Source organism: Mastomys coucha, unplaced genomic scaffold, assembly GCF_008632895.1.
Source record: "Mastomys coucha isolate ucsf_1 unplaced genomic scaffold, UCSF_Mcou_1 pScaffold20, whole genome shotgun sequence".
Lineage (NCBI taxonomy): Eukaryota > Metazoa > Chordata > Mammalia > Rodentia > Muridae > Mastomys > Mastomys coucha.
In genome coordinates, this window is record NW_022196903.1 from 121,228,190 (window position 1) to 121,234,927 (window position 6,738).

Sequence of the window (6,738 nt, forward strand, 5' to 3'; positions counted from 1 at the left end):
CAAAGAAAAGCCAACAACTGAAGAAGCAGCTGGCCGGGAAACTTCCTCAGTTGATGAAAGATCTGAATCCTCCAATTATGGAACCATAATGAATCTTAATCAGGATAAATTTGGATAAAATAAAACAATGCCCAAAACAAACCTTAAAAGCATCCGGGATGAAAAAGGGCAGATTTTCTACAGCAAGAGCCTGCTGCACGATGGGAGCAGAACCCAGGACCTCTTGCATACCAAGAAGATGCCATTCCAGGAAGCCAACCCCCAGGCCAGAAAGAAGCATTAAACTAATAGTGGATTTCACCAGCAATACTAAAAGGCTCAAGACTGTAGAGAAAACATCTCTCACCCAGAACTCAAGCCCCAACACAGGGCTTGGGAGATGGTCCGTGCGTAAGGTCCTTGCTTTATAACTGGGAACACCTGAGTCTGGGTCCTCAGACAATGTGTCGATGACGTGCCCCATGTCTGTAATGTCAGCGCTTCAAGACACAGGAGAATCCCTGAGACTCAGGAGCCAGGTTGCCATGGTCAGGATCGAGAGACTGTGACTCAGCACAGGAAGAGGGTTACGTGGGTAAAAGCAGGCACTGCGGAAGCCAGATGGCCCAAATTTGATCCTCTAAAAAGCTGGATGCTGGGCTGGAGAGATGGCTCAGCGGTTAAGAGCACTGACTGCTCTTCCAGAAGTCCTGAGTTCAAATCCCAGCAACCACATGGTGGCTCACAACCATCTGTAATGGTATCAGATGCCACCTTCTGGTGTGTCTGAAGACAGTTACAGTGTACTTATATACATAAAATAAATAAATAAATCTTTAAAAAGAAAATAGCAAAAAACTGGATGCTTCGTTAAACACCTGTGCTCCCAGCACTCACAATGAGATAGGAGGCAGAGACAGACGAAAAGTTGTTCTCTGATCTCCTCCTGTCCCCTGGCACATGTCTACCTACACACACACACACACACACACACACACACACACACACACAGAGAGAGAGAGAGAGAGAGAGAGAGAGAGAGAGAGAGAGAAAGAGAGAGAGAGAAAGCACCTGGGTTGGAACAACAATGTGAAATCCAGGCTCAAGGGGTCTGATGCCTTCTTTTGGTCTCTACAGGCACTAGGTACTAAGATGGTGTACAGACACACACACACACACACACACACACACATACACACATATACAGGCCAAACACCCATACACATAAAAGCACATACTGCTCTTTCAGAGTACCCCCAGTTCAGTTCCCAGCATCCCCACACCGGATGATCACAACTACTCTAGCTCCAGAAGTTCCAATACCTCTGACCTATGTGGATGCCTATACTCACCTACACAGACACACATAACTACACAAAATCATAGATAAAAAGATATCATAGATAAATATTTAAAAAGATAAATGCTTTAAAAAGAGAGAGAAAACAACAGGGAATTGTGCTGCTTAGTTTTTTGCCAACTTGACACAAACTAGGGACATCTGAGAAGACAGAATCAACTGAGAGTCCATTAGATTGGCGTATATGCAAGTCTCTAGGCAATTTTCTTGATTAATGATTAGCGTGGGACGGCGTGCCCACCCCACTGTGGGTGTTGCCATCCCTGCTCAGGTGATCCTGGGGTATATAAGAAAGCAGGCTGAGCAAGCCATGCAGAACAAGCTGATAAGTAGCCCTCTTTGTGGCCTCTGCATCAGCTCCTGCATCTAAGCTCCTGCCTTGAGTTCCTGCCCTGACATCCTTCAATGGGGAACTAAAACTATAAGCCGAAACTAACCCTTTCTTCTCCAAGTTGCTTTGTTCATGGTCTTTAGCCCGGCAGTAGAGTGTGGAAAATACAAACAGTAAATTGATGTGAGAAGGTAATCCACAGAGCAAAGGCTCTGGCAGGATGGAGAGTATATAGGAACAGAAGCTAATGCAGAGCCATGGCTCAGCGGTAAAGCACCCCAGTAGGGGAGGCTGGGTGCCATCCCAGCGCTAAAACAAAACCAATAGCTAGTATGCTGAGACAGCGTAAATTTAGAATATCCATTTGATCAAACCTAACACCTTTCCACAACGACTGTTATCAAATAAGTAAACAATAAAAGGTGAGAGAGAAGAAAGCTGATTTCTTCAGTCTGAGCAAGGACATCTTTTGAGAGCATACACAAACTGGACACCTGCTAGGACAATAGAGACAATATCTTTTAAGTTACGGGTAAGATCAAGGATGCTCGCTTGGAATACTTCAAACACTCCCCAAAGCCGGGCAGTGGTGGGGCACTGGGGAGGCAGAGGCAGAGGCAGAGGTGGATGGCTCTGTCCATTAAGGACCAGCCTGATCTACACAGGGTGTTTCAGGCCAGCTGTCTCTACACAATGAGACCAAAAGATGTTTAATTTGTGGGGGGGAAAAACAATACAAATGCAGTGAGATTATGATTTAAAAACTTTCTACAAGGTGTTTCACAAACCGCTAACAAGCAGATTCCGCGTTAACACAGCTGAAATGCCTCTCAAGCTCTCGAGCACTGTGGCTGGCTCCCTCGTTCCTTCCCTCTGGCTTCCTGTTGTAAACCGGTACCTTGCTGTGAGAGAACCGAGACACTACCAGTGATGGCTCTGCCCTACAGCCAACAATGACCTCCTGTCAATCACATCTTTGCTCTGGATCTGGCCCATGAAACCCAGGGACCTGAGTTCTCTCTCTCCGCACTGGCAATGTCTGCACCCTATAGAAATACTCAGAGGAGAAGGATGTCCCCATAGTGGTGAGTGTGCGGACACCGGAGCTAGAGAGCTAACTCAGTGTGACAGTTCTTACATTAGAAGCACAAGGCCCTAGGTTTGGAGCTCCCCTAACACATACCCATTGAGGGAAGGTGCAGTCTACTACAGGGCTTGCCTCCAGTCCGTGCTCTGTACAGGATATTTAATAACCCTTGTTCTTAAGCTCCAAGCCCGGCGCACAAGCTCTGAAACCTTAAACAGGCCAGGCAGGTATACATAGCTTAAGCCCTAATGATGATTAATAGCTGACTGTAACTAATTAACCTTCCAATTCACAAGGCCCCTTCTAATTCACAAGGTTAGCTGTTAGGTTTCCTTTTCTTCTGGGCCTGACAGAGCAAAGCCATCCACTCTGAGATGGGTGGAGGGCAAAACAAAGAGGCTAGCCCCATACTATCTTATATGACCTCACCCTGCCCCACCCCACCAGAGGGGATAGTTTCTGGGCCCTACCCCTCCTCAACATTACCCTCTCCTACACTCCAATGTTGGGCCCAAAACAGCCGAGAACAGGTCTGGGAGAACTAGAGACCATTTGTGTCGGACTGCCCCACGAGAGAGAGGCTTTCTGAGGACCTGCACTCCATGTTCCCAAGGTTGGGTCCGTCCCAGGGAAAGTGGGGCAGCGGGTCACACGAGGCCCTAGGACATGGGATGGATTACTGCAGTGAGCTGTCCCTGGCGGTGTGGTTGTGGTGCTTCTGGTCCCCAGTTGTGACTGGCTGGCTGCTCCCACTCTTACTAGGCAAACTGCCCACACAAGCCTACCCTGTGGCCAGAAGAATGGGGTAAGTCAACTCTAGCCCAGAGACATTCCCTATTCCTGCTCCTCCCTCAAGTGATCCTCCAGGGACTGCCAGGAGAGAGGTAGAGTGGGAAACAGATGGCAGCACCGCCCAGACCATGTGCTACGGCCAGAGAAATAAAAATAATTCCTGAATTGGCTCTCAGGCTCTGGGCAGAGGATTCTAGCTCTGTCCCCGCCCCACCCAAAAGCCAACAGATGTCCTACTTGAGACAAGCAAGCCCAACAACCACGCTACGCCACCGCAAGGCCCACAGGCACTGGCCATGGAGGAATCTCGGAAGAATCAGGAATTGGGGTTGTTTTAGGATCCTAGTAAGTACTTTTCTAGGAACAGAAGAGAATGAGGATCGGCAGGTCACACATGGAGTCACTGCCACTGAGGGGCATGGTGGTGGGTAAAGAGGACAGTTTGATTGGGACCGCAAGGAAGCCAGATTGCTAGGGGCCAGGGTTGTAGCTCTGTGGTAGAGTATTTGCCAGCCAAGCTCTTGGACCCTGAAGTCCTCTCTATGCTGGTTGATCTCCCACATGACCACAGAGACCACTCAGCCCCTACCCCACCCCCCGCCACTTCTCCAGCCACCACAACAGTCAGTAAACATTCCCAGCCACAGCACACAGTCAGTACACGATGCTAGTGTGACAGGCTGTGGGGCTGTGATTTCACTGGGCTTGCCTGTCCCCTGACACACACGGTTATCACTCAGACATCAGAGTCGGCCCTGCTCCTGGCTCGGTGGCCGGAACTCGGCAGTCAGCATTACCGTTAATGAGCTGACTCTGCCAAGGGCTCCCTTTCTTTAGACCAGGACAAACAACACTGTTACTTCACAATGTTCTCCCCCACACAATAGAATACATTCTGGTAAACTTACTAGTCAGTTAATAATACCCTAATATAGAAGGGAATGGTGATGCACGCCTGTATCTCTGCATTCTGGGGGCGGAGGCAGGAGGATTGTGAGTTTGAAACCGTCTGAATAACTTTTTCATCCTGACTTCCCTGGTGGCTGCACCAATCTACACTTGTCCTAACAGTGAAGAGCAGTTCCCATTTCCCACAACCTCACCAACTCATTGGAGTTTTTGATGACAGCCATTCTGATCAGGGTGGCATGGACTCTCAAAGCAATGTTAATTTCCATTTCTGCACAGTTCCAGATTTTATGTGTATGAGTGTTAGGTCTGCATGTATGTATGTGCCCATGTGTGTTTGGTGCCTGCAAAGGTCAGAAGAGGATGTTAGATCCCCAGAACTACAGTAACAGAGGGCTTATGTGCTGCTTGCCATGTGGACATTGGGAACCGAACCCAGGTCCTCTTGCAAGAGCAGCCAGTGCTCTTAACTGCTGAGCCATCTCTCTAGCCCCACAATGGGAGCTGTTTTTTGGTTTTGTTAGAGCAGTTATATAAAACTGGGTTTGTTTTGTCATCATTTTCTTTTTTGAGATAGGGTGGCACTAGGCAACCCTGAACTACCTGACTAGCCTAGAACTCTCTCTATAGACCAGGCTGGCCTCAACCTCACAGAGATCTCCCTGCCTCTGATGCCCCAGTGAGGGCATACTCCACCCTGCATGCATACTTTTACACTACGGGTTTTGTACATCCCCTGAAATATATTCAATACCAGCATCTAAGCCATGCTGGCAACAGGATGACCGTGTGGCTGGCTAGACACTGCGGCTCACAGCTGCTCTCCCACACAACAGAAACATACCGCTTCTTACCAACCAAGAGAACAGCAAAATTCTTTCTACCGAAAGTGTATCACTCCCATACCATTGCAAAGAAGAAAAGTCACATGTTGACCTTTGTACCCTGGGGACTGTCTGTGCTGATTAACCCGTGGGATGTCAATATGTGATCTATAACCAACCCCCACTGTCTCCAATCCAAACAGGATGTGATGGAAATTGAAACTCAGAATGTTTACAAGATATCCCTGGAGTTACACAGAAGTGAAGAAAGAGTGGAGCACAGACAGAAGTGGTTCCCTCTGGCCTCCTCTCCAGCCGCTGTCTCTAAGAGATTTGGAAGTATAGGCTAAAGACCCAGCTACACCACGACCCTCACTGCCACTGACGCCCTGTGCTTCAGTCCCTAGAACAGCAAGCCCACGGCATGGCAGAGACCGACCCGTGACTGCAGCTGGGAGGAAAAAGAAAACCTGAAGTTTCCTTCTAGGAGATCTACCCTAACCTAAGGACACGGGACACAACAGAACAGCTACAGCAGTTCACAGTGGGGGCAGGTTGGGATAAAAACTATCCCCTCTGTCTTATCAGGGCTCAGGACTCGTTCTCTGGGCTGGCAGAGCTCCCTCTATGGCTTGATGACCAAAACATGAAATACCAGATCTAAACCCCAGACACCCTGCCCTGATCTAGTCTAGTTTTGGTCAGAGAGACACTATTGAAGCCTGGCCCCATCTAGTACAATGGCTTCTGACCATTACCTAGCCCTGGCTAGTCCTACCAGACCAGATGCTATACCATGCACAGTCCACTCATCCAGAGGTATTATAATAACTGAAGCAAAAACTACAAGAGAGCCCTGGAAACGTTCAAGGAGGAGAGCAGGTAAGAGGCTTTGAGCCTTCACTATTCTGACCTTATCTCCAAAAAGAAAGAAAGAAGGGGCTGGAGAGATGGCTCAGAGGTTGAGAGCACTGGCTGCTCTTCCAGAGGACCTGGGTTCAATTCCCAGCAACCACATGGTGGCTCACACCTGTCTATAACTCCAGTTTCAGGGTTTCCGACACCCTCATATATGCAGGAAAAATATCAACAAACAGAAAATACAACTATATATTTTTTTAAATATATTTTAAAAAAATGGCCAGGCAGCCAGGCGGTGGTGGTGCACACCTTTAATCCCAGCACTTGGGAGGCAGAGGCAGGCGGATTTCTGAGTTCAAGGCCAGCCTGGTCTACAGAGTATCAGGACAGCCAGGGCTACATAGAGAAACCCTGTCTCAAAAAACCAGAAAAAAAAAAGGCCAGGGAGAGGTGGTGCATGCCTCCAATAGCACCTGGGAGGCAGAGGCAGAGTGATCTCTGTCAGTTCAAAGTCAGTCGGGTCTATAGAGCAAGTTTTAGGACAGCCAGTGTTACACAGAGAAACCCTGTCTTAAAAACAAACTAACAATAACAA

General features: G+C 48.3%; 1 protein-coding gene and 1 long non-coding RNA gene across 4 annotated transcripts in view; one reads left to right on the forward strand and one right to left on the reverse strand.

Moving 5' to 3' along the window:
• Positions 1-6,738, reverse strand: part of Tead4 (TEA domain transcription factor 4) — a 79,916-nt gene that overhangs the window by 50,528 nt on the left and 22,650 nt on the right. The gene's annotated exons all lie outside the window — the stretch shown is intronic.
• LOC116099641 overlaps positions 6,091-6,738 on the forward strand; it is a 9,126-nt gene continuing 8,478 nt past the window's right edge. Inside the window, exon 1 of the long non-coding RNA XR_004122330.1 lies at positions 6,091-6,164. This is a non-coding gene — a long non-coding RNA (uncharacterized LOC116099641). The remainder of the gene's footprint in view (positions 6,165-6,738) is intronic.